Source organism: Leptodactylus fuscus, chromosome 5 (genome assembly GCF_031893055.1).
Source record: "Leptodactylus fuscus isolate aLepFus1 chromosome 5, aLepFus1.hap2, whole genome shotgun sequence".
Taxonomy (NCBI): Eukaryota; Metazoa; Chordata; class Amphibia; order Anura; family Leptodactylidae; genus Leptodactylus; species Leptodactylus fuscus.
This window is the reverse complement of record NC_134269.1, coordinates 203,461,045-203,486,039: the sequence shown is the minus strand read 5'-3', so window position 1 is coordinate 203,486,039 and position 24,995 is coordinate 203,461,045. Positions and strand designations below refer to the sequence as shown.

At 41.8% G+C, this 24,995-nt stretch overlaps 1 protein-coding gene across 1 annotated transcript in view; it reads left to right on the top strand.

Moving 5' to 3' along the window:
* Positions 1 to 229: 229 nt before the first annotated feature.
* CPLX2 (complexin 2) overlaps positions 230 to 24,995 on the top strand; it is a 98,992-nt gene continuing 74,226 nt past the window's right edge. Inside the window, exon 1 of the mRNA XM_075275056.1 lies at positions 230 to 455. The gene's annotated coding sequence lies outside the window, so the exon portion shown is untranslated. The remainder of the gene's footprint in view (positions 456 to 24,995) is intronic.

Here is a 24,995-nt window from a genome sequence, read left to right as displayed (position 1 = left end):
TATTGTACAAAAAAATAAATACACAATGACAACTTTTCTGGAAACTTTTGGGTCCCCCCTCGTAGATATGTCATTGTCACCAGCATTTAACAAAGGGAAGCCAAGACTTTCCTGTTTAGCTTTTAGCTAAAATTCTTGCACCAGGAACGGCGTGCATGTTAGTCTGGAAGACGTATAGAAACAGACAGATAGCGTAGAAGAGGCTGGGGAAGCAATGATACAGAGTCAGGCAATGTATAGGATGTGCTAGTTTGGCTGCCAGGCGTGAGCAGGCTATTTTTAGCAAGCCTTTCCTTGCAGAGCCGGAGTGGGAGAGCTGTGAAGTGCTGGAGAGACACAGAAATATAGTGACAAAGGGAAAGCAAGGAGAAACATTGGAAAATACAAAGCAACAAAGCTGCCTCCATTATAGGAACACTGCGGGAACCCTAGCATCATCCTTAATCCTCAGAGAGGTAGGTTCATATATTGTATTCATTGTGTCTGATCTGTCTGCCTGCCTCTGGTATGCAAGGCCTAGCTGCATCGCTGCCATACTGGATCACTATGAGCGTTTGTGTTTACCCTGGGTATATTATGGTATATAGAGGATGATATATGGAGATGCCGGGTGTGTGTGACCGAGCTGTGTGTGTGTCACTGCTGTGTGTGTGTTTCAGCACCATGACTGCGAGGACGGCTCCTCCTGGGTGCTGAGCTCAGCACAAGGCAGACACAATAACACTATGTACACAGACTGCAGGGCTGCTCGCAACTTGGCTGATCCCCTCGCTGGTTAAATGGTGGCTACAGGTGTAGGAACTGCGACTCAATGGAAAACAGCAATCCCCTGGTCAGTTTATGTTAATAGTGCCGATATGGTTTGGAGAAGCGGTGACCTCAGAATTTGCTGCAAAATACAAACCGAGACCAATATCAAGGCTCAAAATTTCCAATGAAAGCTTATCTGCATTGTGTAATATTTTATGATTTCCGTTATATGTGTTACATGCAGAATACTGCGGTTATGTATACACATATATACACACATAATACATATATATAATATGCAAATGCAAATAGATAGACAGACGGATAGATAGATAGATAGATAGATAGATAGATAGATAGATAGATAGATAAATAGATAGATAGGAGAGATAGATAGATAGATAGATAGATAGATAGATAGATAGATAGATAGATAGATAGGAGATAGATAGATAGATAGATAGATAGATAGGAGAGATAGATAGATAGATAGATAGATAGATAGATAGATAGATAGATAGATAGATAGATAGATAGATAGATAGATAGATAGATAGATAGATAGATAGATAGATAGATAGATAGATAGGAGAGATAGATAGATAGATAGATAGATAGATAGATAGATAGATAGATAGATAGATAGATAGATAGATAGATAGGAGAGATAGATAGATAGATAGATAGATAGATAGATAGATAGATAGATAGATAGATAGATAGATAGATAGATAGATAGGAGATAGATAGATAGATAGATAGATAGATAGGAGATAGATAGATAGATAGATAGATAGATAGATAGATAGATAGGAGATAGATAATATGAACTCCTTATACCTTGATTTTCAGAATTTATATAGCTCTCATATAAAATACATTTTTGCTCCTGGTACCTGTGGTCCTCATATACATTCATAAACGCTGTGATCTATAGAATTACTAGGGCGAATAGATGTCCTATGTCTGCAAGGAATAGTTATACTGGTTAAGAGACTGGAAGTTTACAGTAGATTTGTGGCAATGATTTTTTTGACATTGAAATTTTAAACTGTCTAAAGAGGTTGAGATGATTTAAAGGCCCCCTTACGTATCAGAGGAACGCCAGCACAACCTGCTGATTTGGCAGGACCAGCGGAATGATGTGTATAATAATCTCGACCCTTAGGAATATCAAAGCATATTTGTCATTTCATTTGATTTCTCAAACTTAGCTTGTAAGAGCACATGAGAAGTAACATCATTCCTGGTTATTATTTGTCTTATATGTTGGCAATATCCCTCTCTACATGGAAACTTTAGTTTTAATCCATTTCTGCTCTTTGAACTGGTGGGTGAGGACTCGCTGCCATACACTGCACACAGTAAGTAGGAGAGAATCTGCTCTATAACTCTCTCTCTCACACTTAGAAACAGCCCCAGGATTGTGCAGGGCATATATAGAGAAGTACTGGCCTATGGTCATGTAAGGAAAGTGTTTTGGCTATGATGGAAAGCTTCTATTCATATCTAGCATTAGTTGAAGCCTGGGCTTGTCATGCACTGCCTGCTCTCTACTTATATAGAGATGAATCTCAAGAGGGATAGAGCAGTGAAAACAGCTTGAGCACGGCGGCCCACCATGTAAAGATTAATAAAACCAAAGTTTTGGTGTATATATATCACAAGGGGCACAGATGGGTGAAATGTTGGTTCAGTGACATACAAGAGAGTAAGTAGAAAAGCCATGGAAAAACAACAATAGGGGTACCAATGTCCCTAAGTGACCCTAATACGAACAGACACTGACCCTAAAGCCTAACTCGGGGGCAATGCCCTATCCAGTTACATGGAACCACCACTATACAGTGGACTAGGCTGCAGCTCTGCTCATGTTACTTGAATAGAAAGAAGACGGAATGCACTTCTCATCCCCAGCTGATCTGTGTGGGGTCTGGGAGTCGGACCCCGACAGATCAGATACTCATAGCTTATCCTATTGATAGGCCATCAGTATGAAAAATGCATTGGCGGTCAGAAAACTCTTTTAAGGCTTAGGCCCCATGTATGAGCCACAATTGAAAAACACTGCGGAAAAGACCATGGCGGAAACGCATCACGTTCTTTTCACGGAAAGTTCTCTGAGATTTCCTCTGCGGACCTTCTGCTTCTATTAAACCTATATGTAAAATGCCAGTGTTTTTTACAAATAATTGACATGCTGTGATCTCATCCACTTTGGAGTTACTGTGAAAGGTAGCATTTTTGCATGGTGGGGCCTTTGCCTAAGAGATGCCAAAAGCTAATAGACAGATATGAAACCTCTCAATGACTGGCTATCACTGGACTTCACTATGTGGAAAGTGACCAGGTGTTCAGCTCCGGAACTGGATTTGGACAAAGCTGTGTGTCATGTGTTATTATTGCCGCAGGTAGAATAGAAAACTGCAGGTTTGCAGAGTTATGTTGAACTTGTGCTGTTAGTCTGGTTCAGTAAGGCCGGGTTCACACAGGGGTTTTTGGATTGGGTTTTGAGGCAGAGGCCGTGTCAGAATCCAGTCCAAAAAATGGCTAGCCGCGGCTTGATGCCGGTACAGTCCAGATTAGGCCCAAATGAATGGACCTAGTCAGGAGGGAGTGTCGCATGTGGACGTCCACGGCTGATTCAGCCACGGAATCTGCATCAAGAAAGGGCTTGTCGCTTCTTTTTTTCCTCAGGCAGGAACAGGAACCCATTGAATTCAATGGAAGGCGGTTTTTTGAGCCAGATTCTGATGCCGATTCCGCGTAAATATCCGGCCCAAAAAACCCTATTACAACAGTTTACTTTATTGACTTGAGCCTTTATATGATAAATTCTTTATTACTTTCTACATCATATAAAAGAAACAGTTCTACTTTTTGATGTAAAATTTACTTAGAAAAACAAAATACAATTTTTTGATAAAGAACAGAGCTCCAACACTTCAGCCTATGGGATAAATACCTTTATTTTTGGATAGTTTGGACTTACATACTCATGGAATACGTAATATGTTTGTATATGTAATACATTGTATAGACAAAGAACAGGTTGGACTAGTATAATTAGCATAACATGATTGGTGGCAAAGTTGTAAAATAGTTGTGGCACATGGCTATTGGATAAGAAACTACTGGAGAGATGTTGTATACCATTAAGGCTAAGGGGGATGTGAGCTCTCTAAACATAGAGGAGTGTAAAATGACTGCAGGCATGGCACCACATGGCCTGGAATCCGAAATACACAAGCTGACAAATATATATATATATATATATTAGCAGGAGGACCCGGCTTTGCACGGGTATATTACATTTTATGTTTGTGTAGTGGCCCCATAAGTCCAATTTTGCACTGGTGTATTTTGTATGTGGTTTGTGTGTATGTCCATAAGCGTCATGTGATTATGTGTATCTAATTTTGCATATCAGTGAAAAACCTGTGATCAGTTGATATGGATACCTGGAGTAAAGCTGTATCTAATCCTTCCCTGTGTAGTACTGTGTTTAGATACAAGTATCTAATCCTTGTTTCTGTGGTACTGTGTGCAGATGCACATATCTAATCCTCCGGAGTGTGGTACTGTGTGCAGATGCGTGTATCTAATCCTCCCCATGTGGTATTGTGTGAAGAGCGTTTATCTAATCCTTCGGCAAGTGAAACTGTGTGCAGACGTGCATATCTAATCTTACTGCATGTGGTACTGTGCAGATGCTCGTATCTAATCCTCTGGCGTGTGGTACTGTGTGCAGACACACGTATCTAATCCTTCCCCCGTGTGGTACTGTGTGCTGAGATGCGTATGTAATTCTCTGGCGTGTGGTATTGTGTGCAGAGGCATGTATCTAATCCTTCAGTGTGTGGAACTGTGTGCAGAAGTGCGTATTTCATCCTCTGGTGTGTGGGACTGTGTGCAGACGTGTGTATCTAATCCTCTGGCGTGTACTTGAAAAAGGGTGGTAAACCTAAAAAGCATTGTGTGTTTTATCAAAAGAAACTACCCGGACGAGCACACCTCCTGCCATTTTCTTTGCTCAAATGTTCTAGACGCCGTCCCCTGCGGTTGTGGTGCTCTAGAGGGTGGCTTCTGCCATTGGAGTCTGTTATACTTAGGGGTTCCTGCCATCTCTTGGAGGTTCCCTACTACTTGCCTGCATAGTGGTTGTGAGCTATTATCACAACCACAGAAGGTGAGCCTTCACTATCGCTATATTCACATCCATCACAGTATCACACTATTAGCGTTTGGCGTTGCGTTTTTTTTCTCTTCGAGGTTGTTAAACAGAATACCTCGTTTGCCATCCTATTCTTGGAAATCGCAATGGTGCACCTGAGATGCAAGGATCAAATCAAAAAGTATTATTTTATGCGGCAAATGTGAGACTAACAAACGGGAGCCGAAAATTGTTACAACGTGTGAAGATAAATTGGACAAGTAGGAGAAATTGTGTAGGCCGGAGTATATCTAATGAGCAGTTATCACATACACGCAGACCAGACAGATAATGCTCTTGTTGTCAGACAGCAGAAATAGCATCTCTTTCATCTTTGTTGTGCTCCTGAATTTCTAAAAAATTTTAACAAAATCATGAATCCCACGCTCAAGCAAATGTCACATTAGCGGATATGGCTGCCAATCTCCGTACCAGTCAGCAAAGCAAAAGATTAGCAGCGATGTAACCAAGGCAAATACGGGCACTCGTACCTAGCAGAGACGGAGACGCACTTTACTGCTCTACAATTACCTCTATATTAAACCCAGAGGAAATTGTATTTTGCACTGTTTTGATGTGTAGATTTCCATAATTAACTCTCTTGGCATCTCATTTAAATTATCAGGCATTTTCCATTCCATAGACCTTGTGTAATTGTTTGTTACCGGCGATGCCAATAGGCATAGCCAGGAAATCAACCATTTCCTAACTGCTTTAAATTAGATAGCGACACCAATTATAGATAATATTAGTACAAGACATCAGGGACCCGATTCTACGTTTCGATTATTTTCTATTTACTTTGACTATAGGATGGGCTACATTTGGGCGCCAAATAATAAAGGATATAAGGGAACGAACATTACAGAAAATCAAGGGGGAGTTTATTGCGGTTTTAAAGTGCAGTCCCAGTTTGGAGGCATGATAGTGTTATATTAGGGATTTACATAATAAGCAATGTTATTATCAGTTCAGATCCTTGCATGCATATAAATCCACATCCAGGGGCTTAAGGACTGGGGTAGCAGCAGTAGCGGCTGCCACAGGGCCCGGGATATTAGGGGGCCCGGCGACAGCCACTACCGCTGCGGTTTGTTTTGTTTTTTAATAGGCCATTAAACTCCAGTAGGTAATGGGCCCTATTTACTTATCTCTCCTGGCTCCGGGCAGGCTTCGTTCCTACTTTTGTGACATCTCTGACGTCACATGACCAGGGCCTGTGTCCTTATGTGTTGCGACTAGAGATGAGCTAGTGGTATTCGATCGAGTAGGTATTCAATAGAATACTACAGTATTCGAAATATTCGTACTCTATCGAATATTACTAGCTATTCACAGTAAATATTCGATTCAGAACCAGCGTTAATTGGCCGAATGCTGTACACTGGCCAATCTATGCTGGTCAATTCATTCCTATGAGAAAAAGTAAGTTCCCTTGTAACTGCAAGCTGCCAGCTCTCCCGACTAGCAAGGACGAGCCTGCTGCAGAACCATCGTTGATTTGCCGCAGGCTTGTCTTTGCTAGTCAGGAGAGCTGGCAGCTTGCGGTTACGAGGGAGCTGACTTTTTATCAGCGCAACTGCAAGCGCTGTGCAGTTAAAGAGCACGGACCCCATAGACTATAATGGGGTCCGTGCGCTTTAACTGCACAGCGCTCCTCCTAAACACTCTCCTCCTGCTATTCGTGGACTTGGTGACTCTCCTTTAGTCGAATAGTGGTTTCCCCTGAAACGAGCATTTTTCCCATAGACTATAATGGGATTCGATATTCGATCGAGTAGTCGAATATTGAGGCTCTACTCGAAACGAATATCAAATCTCGAATATTTCATTGTTCGCTCATCTCTAGTTGCGACGCAGGCTCTGGGTGTTATGACTTCCCATGCGTCATTGAAGATAGCCGACATCAACGGGAAGTGCAGCGGAGCCAGGGATAGGTAAGATAATTATTCCTGGGTGTCCACAATCAGTCATAATACTGTGTTTGCATGGGCCACTATGGGGCATCATACTGTGTGTGCAGGGGCCAGTATGGAGCATCATACTGTGTGTGCAGGGGCCAGTATGGAGCATCATACTGTGTGTGCAGGGGCCACTATGGAGCATCATACTGTGTGTGCAGGGGCCACTATGGAGCATCATACTGTGTGTGCAGGGGCCACTATGGAGCATCATACTGTGTGTGCAGGGGCCACTATGGAGCATCATACTGTGTGTGCAGGGGCCACTATGGAGCATCATACTGTGTGTGCAGGGGCCACTATGGAGCATCATACTGTGTGTGCAGGGGCCACTATGGAGCATAATACTGTGTGTGCAGGGGATGCTATGGGGCATAATAATGCATGCAGAAATGTGGGGGGGGGGTTCGGGTGGTCAGGGTCTTTAGCATCAGTCAAGGGGAGACCTCATGTCAAAAATTCAGCACGGGGCCCTGCCATTCCTAGTTACTCCACTGTCCACATCCATCATGCTTATTGAAGAAGAATGCAACCACTTGTATTCTGTAACTATCGTTGAAGCACAGTTTAATATTATGATTAGTGTTAACTACACTGAGACACAAAGAGTTAACTATACTTTTTTTTAGAAGTTTTCAATGGTTTTTCTGTCAAACAATGTAACGTGTTATCAATGTACAGTAATGTTAAATGTTGCTACATCTGTATCCCTGTGACAACCTCCTAGACCATAAATTCTGTCTGGGAACCCTCTGGCCTAGTGCCTTCTGCATTATAACTCTGCCTCCTATGGCCTATTGCCTTCTGAAATATTCCTCTACTACCTTTGACCCTGTTCCCTGTGCAATATACTGTATATCTGCTACCTCTAGCCCAGTGCCTTCTGCATTATACCTCTGCTGCCTTTGGCCCTGTGCCTTCTGCTTATATCTCTGCTATCTGGGGGCGTTGCAGCTATATCTGTATGCTACCTGTCTGCAATACCTGTAATGTAGTCCCGTCCTTGTTTCCTGCTGTTGACCCAGCTTACATTCTCCGTACTTCTGCCTTGTTAGTCCCTGTATGGTAATATTTTCGGTCTCTGTGCCTGGCAGACTCCTCACAGCACAGACCAACGCCCCATATGGGAGGTGATGACCAAAGAGTCTGCTAGGATGACACCCTTAGGTGTTGGACATGGTCCCAAGTCAAAGCGGTTTGGTAGCACACTGGGTCCACAATCTGCTGCCCGTGCAATGAACTCTATGTAAGTTTTTACTCTAAACCACTTCAAAGCCCATTAAGACTTGTGTTCGAAAACCTCCCTGTATGTGATGAGAAAAATTAGATAAGAGAAGAGAATAATGGAATTATGAATATACCTTTTAGCAAATGTACGAATATTCCATCTGGAGCTGCTGCGCCCTGTCCAATACCCTGTAAGAAATTAGTATGATCAGGTTACAAGCAAATGCTTAAATTTAATAAAACAAGTAAACAAGGTGAAGCGATTCTAAAATGGTTTCTTGGAAAATAAGACTTCACGGAGAGGTCGGTGAAACAATTCACGGAATAAATGTATAAATTTTGATCCTGAAGATTCCAGTGAGTCATTCGTTATACTTATATACTGTAAACTAGTTGACAGTTTGATGATATTTTTTCCAGTTTAGTATATAATGTATCTATGTTTATGTCATAGTAAAGAATTGTTAGAAATTATACCTGACTGCGGCTTGAAGTGATAGGTTCTGCTCTCTTTGCAACTTTAGGAGTTGTCCAAGATCATTGTAAGGGAATTGCTATAGGAGAAATTCTCCAGTAGCTGCTGGTGTAGCCTGGGGAAAGGGGCACAATAAGACAGTGAGCCCTAAGATGAACCCACCGTTGCCCCTACCTGCTTGCCTCACTACCCTAGGCGGCAGAGGACAACTGGTTGACAAGCCCTTCCTATATATAAGACAAGACAAACAACAACGAAGGGAGGTCAGCTAGCCAAGGGTCCGGTAACAGTCAAGCAATGCAGTACAAATCGTAATCCAAGAGAATAGTAACAAGGGAAGCCAAGGGTCAGAGGTAATAATGCAATAGTAGCAGAAAGAGGAGCTTATCAGGGACAAAGTCTAAGGACAGAGTCACAATAGCCAGTAAGCCTGTGTGGGCTGATGGCCTGTATATAGGAAGCCCAAGAACCACCCTAGGCTTGATTGGAAGACAGTCAAAGCTAGAATTAACCATTTGATAAACAGAGGGAAACAAGGTGCAGGAGATTATTGAGTTGCTGACTAATGTGTGACAAGACAAAATTCCCAATGACTCCCTTGCTGATAGTGAGGAAAGATATCATTCTAGGTGTGTAACTTGCAGAGACTGCAACCACACTGGGGCCCAGGAGCCTTAGCAGGTCCCGTAGACACTGACATAACTTAAAGGGTTTACAGTGGTCCCATCTGCCACAGGGTCCATAAGCCTGGAAGTCCATAGGTCACCATCTTTGACCACCTTTCTGAATCCTTTCGATGACTTGCAGTTTGTGCATTGTAAATATATTTCCCCCGTCCTCTGGCGAACTGAAATGAGAAGATTTATGACACTTAGCCTTCCACACAACTTAAGTTGACTTTAAAAACATAGTATAGAACACTTTCAGGGCTCCTAGGAACCTACCTGTCCAATTTAAGATCAACAATCCATCAAGAGGTTTGGTTTTTTTTACAATCGGCACAGACTTTAAAAAAATGCTTAAATAACAGACTTTTTTTTTTTACATTTGTGCAGGTAGAATCAACATTTTGCTGTTAGGACGCCAGTTTGTATCTATTTAATGAAAACAAATTAAACTCTTGCCCCAAAGAAACCCTTACAAGATTTTTCACTAGCAGGAACTGCACCACTATAGAGATGAGCGAACACTGTTCGGATCAGCCGTTCCGAACAGCACGCTCCAATAGAAATGAATGGAAGCACCTGGCATGGCGACCGGCCGCCAGCAAAGTCTGCGTGCCAGGTGCTTCCATTCATTTCTATGGGAGTGTGCTGTTCGGAACGGCTGATCCGAACAGTGTTCGCTCATCTCTACACCACTATCTTCAGCAGCGCAAATATTGGCCCTCACTCATTCTGTGATTTCTATCACTAATCTGCCTGTGTTTGTAGAAATCTGACTAAATTCCCTTCCTATTCCTAAGAATTGCTTGCTTGCTTGTAAGTTTTTCAGAACTGAGCATTCTGGAAGATGCAGTGACTTGAAACACAGACCCTGCACGATCTTCACCATTACTGTAATGCCTCATGTTCCAGCTTACAGCACCTTATATAGCGTATATGACATCAGCGCTGTCCACTTACCACTGACTATTGGCTGGGAGGCTTTCAGCTCATACTAGAACTTCATAGTCGGAGTCACATACATGCGTTTTCTTTATTTCCCGCTCAATACCTATAACGGCGGCCATTTTGTTCTACTGAGGCGAATCGTCATTTTTTCAGTTTCATTAAAAACTGAACAATTCAGAATGTTCAGGTCAGACCCAGTTCGTGTTACATTGGTTTACCCATCTATACTAAAGGCATTGTAAGGGCCTAGACACTAGTCAGCTCTTGCTATACAATCTGCAGTCTCCATATGCAGAATCTTGTATCGGGAGGTTGGCTACTATATTGCATATTAGATTCATACAACCACACAAAAAGCACACATGCAGCATACATAAATATATACACATGCACATACATATATATAGATACAGTCTCATATAGGAGGCTAGGCACAGAGAGACGTGCCTGCGCCCGGCATTGATATGCAGATGTTGGGACAGTGATAAAGCTCTCGTCTCCTGATTCCTCTTCTCTCTGACTCCACTGCTGACTGAGAAAGACAGCTGACCAGCAAAGCAGAAGGGGTCCGGACCAGGAGAGGTTTTAACCTAATTAAACGCCCCCCTCTCTTTTATACTGCATGTCCCTGCTGGTCACATTTGAAAAAAAAAAGTCTTACATCAATACGCAGTCATGTAGTCATCACACATATGTCGCATGTCAGTGCGCTGTCATATAGTTATCATACATAAGTCCTATATCAATGCCTAGTCATCACTCATAAGTGCTATATCAATGTGTAGCCATGTAGTCATCATACATAAGTCCTATATCAATGTGTAGCCATGTAGTCATCACACGTAAGTGCTATATATCAATGTGTAGCCATGTAGTCATCATACATATGTCCTATATCAATGTGTAGCCATGTAGTCATCATACATATGTCCTATATATATGTGTAGCCATGTAGACATCATACATAAGTTCTATATCAATGCCTAGTCATGTAGTCATCACACATAAGTCCTATATTAATACTCAATTAAGTAGTCATCACACATATGTTGTATATCAATACGCAGTCGTATAGGTATTGTACATAAGTGCTATATCAATGTGTAGCCAGGTAGTCATCACACATAAGTCCTATATCAATGTGTAGCCATGTAGTCATCATACATATGTCCTATATCAATGTGTAGCCAGGCAGTCATCACACATATGTCCTATATGAATGCAGGTACAGAAATAAAAGACAACATAGCTGCGTCATGAAAGTCTTCAGAAATGAGAAAAAGTTAAGAACCTCTCTGGACTCCATTTTACCAGATACATTGTAACACTAGAACTCACTTTGTTTTGTCTCCATCCATTGTCTACCTTTTAGCCGGCTCATTCTGTGGGTCGCCAACCTGCTATTTGATCCAGAAAGTATCATCCCGAATGTGCAAGGCGTCAGGATGTAGTTAAAGTTTATCTCCATTTTCTTCAAAATGACACCCTGAGATAGAGCGATATAAGAGGAACAAAAGGTAAATGAAACCGTTTACCTCAAGAGCTTCCTTTTAGCTCAGCAGACTCGGAGCACTACTGGTGATGTTCTTATTGATTTTCACTCATTCTCTGGCAAACGTGAAAATCAACAGGAATGTCCATTGTGAGGTCCAGATGGTGGGAAGAAGAAAAGACTCTTGGGGTAAACGCTTTCTTATATTCCTATTTTTACTTTGTATTTTTATCCTTATATTTGTCATGTTAAAAGAAGTCAAATATTTTTTAAAGATAAGATGTGACATAAAGCACCATGAACACTAAAGCGAGAAAGTTCTGGCTCTCAGAATGGGACAAAACAAAAGATCTTGGAATATTCTTTTTTTTTTTTTTATAGTTTATTAGATTAAATCTCAATTTAAAAAATGTATACCGTATATACTCGAGTATAAGCCTAGTTTTTCAACACAGTTTCTGTGCTGAAAAAGCCCCCCTCAGCTTATACTCGAGTCGGCAAAAAAAAAAGATTTTTTTTTTTTTTAGGGGGGGGGGGTCTATGACCAGCCGCATTATCAATGTATAGAATCTCCCATAAAATAGTGGGGGGAAAAAAGAAGCTTTAAAAAAAAATAAAAAAAATAAAAGTTCTACATCCCTCCTTTCCCTAGAATACATACAAAAGTAGAAAATGACTGTGAAACACATACACATTAGGTATCCCTGTGTCTGACAGTGCCCGGTCTACTGAATGTAGGGGATCTGCAGTGCTCCTGTTCCGTTGGGAAGGGGTTAATTGGAGCACTGCAGATCCCCTATATTCAGCCAGACTGAATTCCAAGTGGGGGAAAAAAATCCCAGTCTTCAAGCTCAGGGAAGGGGCAGACAGACAACCAAAACACCCCCTCCCCTTCCCAATCACCCAGCTACTACTGCACCCAAAAACTCCGACCATTTTAATTTTTGAAATTTTCCAGTAGCTGCTATATTTCCCCCCCTCGGCTTATACTCGAGTCAATAAGTTTTCCCTTTTTTTGTGGTAAATTTAGGGACCTCGGCTTATATTCGGGTCGGCTTATAATCAAGTATATACAGTAAATATATATAAAGCATCTCTTTTATACCAATACAATTTCAATACATTATACGTAGCCCATTAAAAATGGAGCTCCTATGAAAAAAAACAAGCCCTTCTTTAGCTACGTCAAAGAAAATATGGGGTTATGGGTTACACAGTAATGAAAAATACAAAATTAAATATTACTTGGTCTTTAACCCCTTAAAGGTATCCAGGAATTTCAGTACTTTGCTTTAGACAGGGGAAGATGAAACATAAAAAACATACTCACCTGTCCCTGGCGCCGAGTGATCCCCACTTCACCAATCAGGAAAGAAATCGGTGGTATCACTCACATATATCACCATTTGCTTTGCTTAGGCTTATTGGCCTCAGAAATCACGTGCAGCAATGACTTCCTTCCCAAACTAAAGCACACACAGGGCCTGGGACATATCAACATAGAGTTTGCTATGTTTTCCATGGTAATAGGGTTTGTTTTTTGCAGGATAACTTTTATTTTTAATGTCATCATTAAATTTCTATATCGTTTATTATAAAGTAGTAAATACTTTATTTGCTTGGTGCATTGTTCTATTGACAAAATGTCAATTAGACATTTAAAGAAGACCTTTCACCACCTCCATCTTCATAAGATAAGATAATCCTTTAATAGTCCCACCATGGGGAAATTCAATGTGTTACAGCAGCATCGATAATACAGTAATATATAACAAGAAAGAACGCATACAAGCTCAGAATAGCAGATACAAAGATACTAGGAGTCATAGTAACTAAAAAGAAAATGAAGACTTCAGGATCATTTAGTTCTCTGTGCGGAGTGATCTTCACTTAGCCTGATGTTGATTATACAGCCTGACCACAGTTAGGAGGAAGGACCTCTGATAGCGCTCCTTCTCACACTTAGGTTGAAACAGTCACTGACACTAATATGGCCTGCTCCACTGACTCTGGCGAAGTAAAAAAAAAATTTCTCCAGCCCCCACCGTTTCTGAGAAATCAGTGCTGTTAGTTTTGGTGCCTGATATGCTATTTAGGTTCGGTATTGTCAGGTGGGCAGAGTTAGGCAGGAGCAGGCAAGAGTTGCGATTCTGAGTTCTGACACAGGCTGCCTCTGATTGGAGCTCTGAATCACACCCCCTTCCTGACTCCGCCCTTCTGACATCATGGAACTGAAATAGCAATAGGCACCAAAACTCAGATGCTTGGGAATGGTGAGGCCTAGAGAGAAAATTCCAACTGTGCTGGAATCAGATGCTAAAAACTGGAATCGGTAGAGGTGATGAAATGCCCTTATTAAAATTCATATTTCATATAAACTGCCATGTGAATAGACTCATTGAAATCAATGCTTTCTAAAAATGAGTGATGGTTGTTGCAGACTTCCTGTTCTGTAGGAATCACTACTCAGTAGTAGAGATGAGTGAGTACTATTCGAAACGGCATTTTCGAACAGCACGCACCCATAGGAATGAATGGCGTGCTGGCTGCGTCCATACAACTAGTACTCGCTCATCTCTACTCAGTAGTCACCTCATTATCATCACATACAGAATTACAATGAAAGGGGACACCTCTATAATAAAATTGAGGACAGGCAATACTATAGGTGTAATACAGGCACATTGTGGGGGTCTTGTAAATAGGAACTGAACCCTATACCAGTGAGTGACTGTTGTAAGTTTTAGCTTTCGCATTAGTCTATGAACCACAGAAGGATAAAGTCCTAAATGACACATGTGATAAGCGTCTTATTAAAGCTATTTATTATATTACTCTATATTATTATAACACATCTAATACGGCTTTCTGCATTTAGTTTTGTGCATGAGTTTTATCAAATGTAAACCAAACTCAACAACATACCATACATAATGATGTAATAATGAAAGACAAATGCCAGCCATTAGGCTCCCAGAGGGCCTGTAATTAAAACCAGAACAACCATTCATTAGGATTTGGCAATAACAAGTCATCAGCTGCGACTTACAAGAACCAAATATATTTTGCTATAAGTGTATAAGCCGGTCTTTTCACAAACAGCAGAGGCAATAAACAGGTAAAAAGATTTTTTTACTTTATGGAGATTATATCCATAGACTTTAGTGATTCAATACAGACAAATCAAATCTGTTAAAAACCTTATAAAATTTTAGAATCTTGTCAAAGTAATATTTTTGGGACTTGTCCCACACTAATGACTTAGAATGGTGGTTACTACTTTACAATCTAGAAGACAGAGAAAAAAATCACATCGTAAAAGCATAAAAAGTCTGATAAAGTGAGTTTGAACCAATGTCTTAGAAGGACAATTGGTGTACTCTCGATTCGGAACAGATTTATTCAGAACGATTCAATGAAACTAGACCAAAAAAGAACTTGGGGAAACTTAGACCAATCTATTGTGATATTGTTCCTGGGCTCTTTTTTGATCTGCTGCTCAGCACGTGAAACATGATCCGCTCTAAGAATAGGAGGAAGGGTGGAGAACTAGAGAGCAATGGAGATAATACCCATGTGATGTATGATATCAGGTAAGGGGAGGAGTCAGATATGGAGTGTGGGACATCACACATGCAGTAGAATAAATATAGGAGCCTGTTCATTTGACTTCATGTGAACCATTACAGAGACAGCAAGTGTGAGGAGATGACAGGGAGGGTGCTGGAGTCACGGTATATCTCCCCTAAATTTCTGACTTATTTGTGGTCCAAGGAAGGTCTTGAGTAGGCCTCAGCCCCAGGTGTAGGTCCTGGGCTCATTACTGGGTCATAAAAGGCTACAAAGTCTGCACTTCAGGGCAGATCCTGGGAGCGAGAGGAAGTGCCTGGGTCTGTCTTGTTACACTGTGATACTGCTGAGACAGTATTTTTGGTTGATTCATGTGGCTGGTAGTAAGTCCCACGTACAGTTAGGACTTACTGTTAGCGCTTAGACAAGCAGGATTTTGTTTCATACTGTTTGTGCCCGAAGTTAAGGCCATATTTTATTTTGCTCATTTTTGTGCCTGACGTGAAGGTTTATTTTTACTAATTTATTATTTTTTAAAATAAACCTTTTTAATCCATTGATTTCAATGTGTTAGGCGCGTTAAACGGAACCCATTGAAGTCAATGGGATTCTGTTTTGAAGCGCTGATTCTGACACGATTTTACGTGTCAGAATGAGCGCCACGTTACATGGTGTTCATGGGCCTGAGCATATTTTAGGTCTAAAAAAGTAATTAACAAGACCTACTCAACCAAAAATGTGATTTTTTTAAAAAATATTTTATGAAGAATTCTAGAATATTATTTTATTAAACAAGATTTTTTTTATTTCAACTAAAAAGTCTGCGCAGAAAGAATGGGAGACATGGAAACAGAACAAAAAGCAGTTGGGATCACCTAGGAGCACATCGTTGTATTACAGGAACCTAATAATGAGACTGACACATTTGTTCCATAACAGAAAAACAACTGAAAAACAAAGATAATAAATTGTAAAAACTCAAATGGTTTATTCAGGGAATGGTCGAGAGATGAACAAAACATTGCAAAATTCTCAGTTGCCATAACAGAATTGTTTTTGTCCAAATGGGTGTTGACTCATAGTAATAATATCGTTACCATTTTCTATGCAACTCTATGTCTTCCATAATGGCACTACCTAATGGTTTTGTCAGAATTTTTGTAATATTTATCTATTTGCTCCTTTTTTTTCTTGATTGATGGTTTGATGATTTGATTGATGATTTCCAAATAAGATATCCCATCTTTTGTGCTACAAATGTTATGTTCCAACTGGTTAAAGCCATACAGGAGAACCTCCGCAAGGCGCCAGGGGCCATTCATAGAAATCTACGCCAGCTAATGTAGATTTCTGGCACCATCTATGCCAGTAAACTAGTGTAAATGCATTATAAATCTGGTGGTGCCAGTGTCTATGCCCATGCCCCTTTCAGGAAAGAGTCAGGGGCAGCATAAAAGAAAAAACACCACGGGCAACTAAATTACCCCAAGTGGCTTTTAAAATGTTGCAAAAACGAGATTTAAACTTTCTTACACCACAAAAGTGATGCACAGCAATAATATATGTGGCCCTTATATGTACCACACATAGCAGAGGAGCATACAAAGGAGATCTTCAGTTCTTTAAGATGGGCACACAGCCTACAGGAATACTCATGATTACAGGAACACTCATGCCTACAGGAATACTCATGCCTACAGGAACACTCATACATACAGGAATACTCATACATACAGGAATACTCATGCCTACAGGAATACTCATGATTACAGGAATACTCATGCCTACAGGAACACTCATGCCTACAGGAATACTCATACATACAGGAACACTCATGCCTACAGGAATACTCATACATACAGGAACACTCATACATACAGGAACACTCATACATACAGGAACACTCATGCCTACAGGAACACTCATGCCTACAGGAATACTCATGCCTACAGGAATACTCATACATACAGGAACACTCATGCCTACAGGAATACTCATGCCTACAGGAATACTCATGCCTACAGGAACACTCATACATACAGGAATACTCATGCCTACAGGAATACTCATGCCTACAGGAATACTCATGCCTACAGGAATACTCATACATACAGGAATACTCATGCCTTCAGGAATACTCATACATACAGGAACACTCATGCCTACAGGAATACTCATACATACAGGAATACTCATGCCTACAGGAATACTCATACATACAGGAACACTCATACATACAGGAACACTCATGCCTACAGGAATACTCATACATACAGGAACACTCATACATACAGGAACACTCATACATACAGGAACACTCATACATACAGGAACACTCATGCCTACAGGAACACTCATGCCTACAAGAACACTCATGATTACAGGAACACTCATACATACAGGAACACTCATGCCTACAGGAAAATTCATGACTACAGGTATACTCATGCCTACAAGAACACTCATGCCTACAGGAATATTCATGCCTACAGGAATACTCATGTCTACAGGAAAATTCATGACTACAGGAATACTCATGCCTACAGGAATACTCATGCCTACAGGAACACTCATACATACAGGAACACTCATGCCTACAGGAAAATTCATGACTACAGGTATACTCATGCCTACAGGAACACTCATGCCTACAGGAATATTCATGCCTACATTAATACTCATGTCTACAGGAACACTCATGCCTACAGGAATACTCATGCCTACATTAATACTCATGTCTACAGGAATACTCATGCCTACAGGAATACTCATACCTTATCACTATTCTAGTAAAGACACAGTATCATCTTGTTCTGAGCTTTGGCTGAGACATCAAGCACATTAGGACTACTAAATTGATTGGGTCACCACTGGACATCACTTATTCATACAGTAAATCTAGATAGTCTTGACCTGCATGTCACTATTGTCACCGACTGTCTAGGTTCCCATCTGCTACTGGATACAAAATGCTATGAACTCACCACATTTTATTCATTTTGGTTATATATATTCTATAAAACCAGATGGATTAAAGGGAAAATAATCTTACACAAAGCTATTTATTCCACTAAAGGAATCTAAAATTATATGTCTCCCGGCATGCGTGGGCTACGCAACTTACTGTACAAGCAATTTGTTAAGGAAAATAGTCTAGTTTGCCTTTGTGCTTCGGGTCAGGTCCTCTTTCGCACTCTTGTGGGAAGGATTTTCTGCTAAGCTATTTGACCATCTATTTTTTAGTTACATCCTGAATTTTCTTGTAGATACTGAATGTAAAACTCATCATAATTTGCTATCAAATTAAGTTTAGCGTGATTTGACTTACTCTGTATATTCTGCCTTGTTGGAAGTATAGTTTCTGTTATTTTTAGGCTTGGCAGCCCCCTACTATTTTGCTGCAATGTTACTTTTGCTTACTTTTGTTCCCGTAACATGTACGGTTAAGCCCTAGAAGCCGAAATCCTTTACGAGGTCAATCCTTGGACGGCTGCTATGAACTCAGCACCTGACAGCTGCCTATGTGGAATAACCAACGGCCGACTTCATTAAATATGTAATGTCATTCAGAGCAGTCAAAAGTTTATTGTAATTTTAGAGATAATTTGGACGTACTGCTGTTCTCCATGGGGTTCTGTACCTACAGAAAAGAACATGAGGCAGATGCTCTGTATAGGGATTGCTATGTGTGTGGGAGAAAAGTAGATTTGTCTGCCAAACAACTTATTTTTCTACTTAATGGTGTATTGCTAATGCACGACTTCTGCCCACTCACAACAAACTTTGGAAAACAAGTATTTCTGTGACATCTCCATGGTTGCATATGAAATATACTCCGAGCAATGATGTTTTGGTGTCATTTTAATATTGGGATATTGAGTCACTCAATCATACCTCCCACTTGGCTTCTTGTGGAGTCACTTCTTCCATTTTCCCTGAAGTCTATACTTCAGTCATAAACCCTATAGAACACAACACTTATTGTGTGTACAAATGTATACGGAATATTATTATATGCAAAGTGACTAACACACACTGGAGGACCGAACCTCACAAATATTAGACAAAACAATTTTTGGGGCGTTCGCCTGAAGACGCCTGAGCTTCCATAGCATATTATACTGTGGAGGAGGGCATTTGGGAGCATATTATACTGTGTGGAGCATATTATACTGTGGAGGAGGGCATTTGGGAGCATATTATACTGTGTGGAGCATATTATACTGTGGAGGAGGGCATTTGGGAGCATATTATACTGTGTGGAGCATATTAAACTGAGTGTGGCCACAGCGGAACATTATACTGTGGTGGGGACACTATGGAGCATTACACTGTGGGGACTCTGGGGTGCATGTTTTAAAATGTAGGACCCCTTCCCTATTTACTGGTACAGTATCTGTTTTATAACAGCTGTGAGAAGGTGACGGGCAGAGTGCTGTAGTCCCGCTATATCAGCCCCACGTTTCTGACCTATGTTTGGTGCAGAGTGAGTCGGGCTTCAGCCCAGGTGTGGGTCATAGGATCATTACTGGCCCATAAAAGACTGCAGAGCCTGCACTTCAGGGCAGATCCAGGGAGTGAGAGGAGGCATCTGGGTCTGTCCTGATACTCTGAGTCCAATGAGACTGTTTTGTGCTTGTTTGCTTGTGTGGCTGTTAGTAAGCCACATGTATAGTTAGTAGCTCAGACAAGCAGTATTTTGTTTCCTATTGTTTAGCCTGAAGTTAAGGCTGTATTTTATTTTGCTCATCTTTTGCGCCTGATGTAAACGTTTATTTATTTTGCTCTTTTTTAAATAAACCAGTTTTCTGCAAGCTTTGTGTCCCTACACCACTGCTTCTACCGATCTACTTTCCCCACACAGCATACAATGTTATTACAGTCTGTACTTACATCGTATGGTCTCTATAAATCAGTTACCTCCACTGATTTCTTAAATCTCTAGGATTGTTAGAACCCCCGCAGATCAGCTGTTTCCAGAATGTGCATTTCCCTATTGTTGGCATGCCGGGTGCTGTTTGCGCACCATATTCTTAATAGCTACAGTTGTGGGCACTATAGTTGTATCCCTTTCAAGTATCTGAGATATCGCTAACTGTTGCAAGAATATACTGTAGGGAGGGAGTCAAAGTTTGCACCATGGCCCACAAGACTTTGGTTACATCAATGGCTACAACGGTCAGCTAATGGCACTATCCCCTAAAAATGCTTTTTACTCAGGGGTCCCCATGAAATAATAACCCCTTTAAAGTTTTGTTCCTTGGAACCCTTCTGTAACCCAATTGGGTTACCCCACTTAGTAGCGTCTCCGGGCTGCCTTGTAAGAGCAGAGAATTCCTCCTCGCCAGTCATTAATTAGACAAGTAAAGTGAGATCTCGGTTTCCTGTCGAGCTTTGTGTAATTCTCGCTTCTGGATCTTGTAATTACATCACCTTTAGCCTCATTTATTTCCCTGACAGTTTTAAGTTACAGAACATAATACACAGCTTCAATTCTTATTTAGAGGTAGCTGCATGTTCACAAAGTAGCTGGCAGCGAATTTCGCGATATTCCATATCTGTAAATTCCGTATTGGGTTAGCGTTAGCACAGCAACAGGGACAAATGTGAATATACAGCGTGTTAATGGCGATGGCAGCTCACCAAAAAGCAAAGCTGCTAGAGACACCGGTAATGTTTAGTCAGTCTGCTAGGCAACACAAATGCTAGCAGTCATAAAGCACCAATATCAAAGGCTCCAATGCCCAAATCTCATTCTCCCTGCCATAATCTTACTGTCGCAGATGACAACTCAGCTGTGCACACTTTTTCATGGTTCAATAAGTGGCCGACCCAAAGAGCCTCTTATGGCTCCCAACCTCAAGGAACACATTTGGCTGCAGATGGTGGCAGCTGGCGAAGAAGGTAAAGTAGTATTAATCCACAAATGATGACGAAGATGCCAGAATGAACAATTCCTAGTACCCTGAGACCAGGTGCAAGGGGTGGTAATCATGATATAAGGGAGGACTGGGTTACAGATTTTAGGATAGCAGATAAAGTTCAGAACCAGTACTAGATATACCAATTAAAATAGATAACATGGCACCATGTGTTCAACACCCCCCTGGACTGCACCAACTCCAACCCCACAATGGTGTTCACCAAAGAACCCGGATGGTGGGGATGGACTTAATAAACATATCGTTATCCAATTGGGTGAGCGCTTCTCCTTGCCAAACCTTCCGAAGATTTTGGTCCCAGTCTATTGATGCCTCTACGTCCTAGTGACATCTCTTCCAACTGCTTCCCTCTTGGTTTCTAACATCTTTTTAAACGTTGGAGTTGTTGTGTCCTACACAACCCCTTAGGGTGAGCGGCTTTCCATTTGCTTACCTTTACTCATACTTGTGCTGAATTTACTACATTAGGGTTGGCTCGGTGCCGTATTTTTCTTCTTCTCATCGATGGTGGGGATGGACTTGGCGGCGCTGCTGGGAAGGTTGGCATGGGTTGGGAAACTCCAAACAAACAGTGCACCACAAATCATGGCAAACTAAACACTGACATCTCTTACCAGCAGATGTTTTGGACTGTGGTGTTGGTCCAGGGATCCAGAAGGCTAAAACAGGTGGTGAGCAGATGGTGGCAGAGCGTAAATCATAGTCGTATGGTCCGGGTCATCAGCAAGAGGCCAATGCAGTACAGAGAGAAATCCAAGTGGAACATCAGGCAGGCCGAGCCGTTAACAGGAACGGTAGCAGAGTACAAAGCGGAGTTCAGGGAGCGGAGCCGAGGTCATTAAGAGGAACAGTCAGAGGCAAGGTCAAGGGTCAAAACACAAATAATCTGGAGGAAAGCTTACTATCAGGATACAAAGTCAACTGAATAGCCAGCGGCAATCTGGAGCCAGAGCCCTCCTTAAACAGGCTCCGAAAGTCCCTTGTCCGGTTCAGGAGGAGACCAGCAACCCCCGCACAGCGTTGCAGAGGCTCCGGTCCTCCTCATAACAACAGACAGTCGTATTCTGAAGCAAGTAAACGATCAATTTGGCAAATTAACAACTGGTTATAAGATAGTCACTCAGAATGATTCCATCAAGGAAAATACTTATCACATGGCTGAGATCATTTTCCCCCAGTCACCTTTGATAGAACTGATGGATTAAGGAGAGAAGGGTTCCTGGATCCTTCATGTAGCTGCTTCTAAGTGTCTTATGATGTCAGGGATTTTCTGATATGGCTGAGTGTTATGAATATCTGTATGTCTTTAAGGGGTAAAGGCTCATGAGTAATGTGGGAGCCATAGAGATACTTTATAGTAAATCCATATAGATCAATTCACATGGAGCCACACTGTCACATTCTTCTCTATGGGGCAGTGCCCTGGGTTGTATACCTCGATAACAAGAAGCCACGCAAGCCCTTACATGTTTCATGCAACGGGCTCTGCTATGTGCATGAGCTCTTTTTACTAAAGAGTAACATGGTGGCGGCTAATATGGCGTTCACACGTGCACCGCTGTCTACCCTTTGGGTTTCCATCCTAATCCCCGGAAAAACTGCATAGGGGATGTCTTGCCAGCGGTCAGTTTAAAAACACATTCATTTCAATGGGTTTTTAAAGCAAACCTCCGGTGTCCGTATGCAGCCTCTCCATCCTATATACAGTACAGAATCTACAATGTATTGTTTTCCAGCCGCTCCGTGCTTATAGGAATAGATTTTTCTATTCTTTAATTATTTATTGCAAAGTTGTATTTCTGCTTCGCTTTAGATCTGACACTAGAGATACATTATGCATACTCCTTATATGCAGACATTATATATTAGGTTTGACAGTTCAAACAGGTGCCCCAATAAACGCCCGGAGTCATTACAATGGCACCACATATTAAATTATTGCCAGTGGGGTTATTTCTTCTAAGGGCAGAACTAACCGCTGTCTTCTGTAACCTGTGCAATTCGGTAGAAGGATTTATGACCGACGCAAGATAGTCCTTAGAAAATCACTTGAACATGACAGATTATGTGGTTGTCTTGCTGTTTACGTTGCTCATTCCTCATCACGGAGTGAAGGGGCTGGGGCGGAGCAAAGGGGGCGTGGCGGAGCGGCGTTAGCAGGCAGAGAGCAGGCACGGAGAGGACCTGCTCTCTGCCTGAGCGTGAGGGGAGGCCGCTGGAGCAGCGCTGCTCCGGAAGCCTCCCCAATCCACCGCTCGGTGACGCTAAGCCAGTCCCAGGACAGCTTGTCCTAGACTGGCTTAGGTAAGCAAAAATGCCGCCCTCCCTGGGGCCCTGGCATAGCGCCGCCTGAAGCGGTCGCCTCATGGGAGGTGCAGCGCTGGGGACCCCCCAAACGGAAACCTATCAGCATAAAAAAGCGGTTACCTAAGGGAACCCACAGACCCCATAGATTATAATGGAGTCCATGTGGTTTCCGCACTAAAAATGTGCTTGCAGGACTACTCTCTTTGCATATTTCATGCAGATAGGCGAATGGAATGGCCCGAATGCAGATGTGAACCAGGCCTGTAATAAAGTGGCTATATTTGATTATTATTTGATTTGATTATAAATGTAAAGGTGATGTCCATCAGAGACAACCCCTTTCAGAATACTTCATGGGCCAAGCATAGCCAGCCTGCTGCTGCATGGTGGCCTTTCAAATAAATTGTGTAATGCATGGTCATCTCAAGTCCACCATCATGGGTGAGGTTCCTATGATACAGTATTCCATACTGACTTATGGAGAGGGGATTGCTCTATAACAACTTCTATATAACAAACTCATGTTCTAAGGGCCCCTTCACACTATGGATACGCTGACTGATTCTGAATGTTAAAACACGTTCGGAATAAGCGCGTATAAAGCACATCCCATTCATTTCAATGGGAGCCAGCATACAAGCGCTACTCATAGAAATGAATGGGCTGCTTTTTTCTCTATGAGCGCTGCCATTGAAGTGAATGGGAAGCACTCGCCTGTACGGCTCGGAATGAGCCGAGTGAGCTGTACACGCAAGCGCTTCCCATTCACTTCAATGGGAGCGCTCGTAGAGAAAAAGCAGCCCATTCATTTCAATGGGGAGCGCTCGTATGCCGGCTCCCATTGAAATGAATGGGAATTGCTTTATACGCGCTGATTCTGAACGTGTTTTAACGTTCAGAATCAGTCAGCGTATCCGTAGTGTGAAGGAGCCCTACGAGGGCATCCAACCTGGCTTACCTTTATGAGACTTTTGGAAGTTACATGCCCTAATGTTGATATGAAACATCGGATGCTCATGAAGTGACACTGAACGCATAATCTATATATATATATATATAAAACTCAAATCCTGTAGTATCTGCTCTATACAAATCCACAGTTCTCGCCCGATTTGGGTGAAATTTGGCACGCCCCCTCTCCACACACAGGAGTAGAATACTGCGTCCCCCCATCATGAAATTTGTGCCCCCGAAGTTAGGCCCTATACATATAATGGGGAAATGTGAAATCTGTACTATACAGGAGCTTTCATCACTGAAGCTGCTGAGGTAAAGTGAAAGCTGAGCTCTGATTGGCTGCTATGGACAACTCCACAAGTCTGCCTGTGAGGCGGCTCCTTCAGGGCCTAGTAATACTGTGATGGCCGCTCTGTATTACAATCCATTCTATTACATCTCTTATCAGTGTCAGGTGAATACTAAAGGCTCACAATACTAAGGACTAT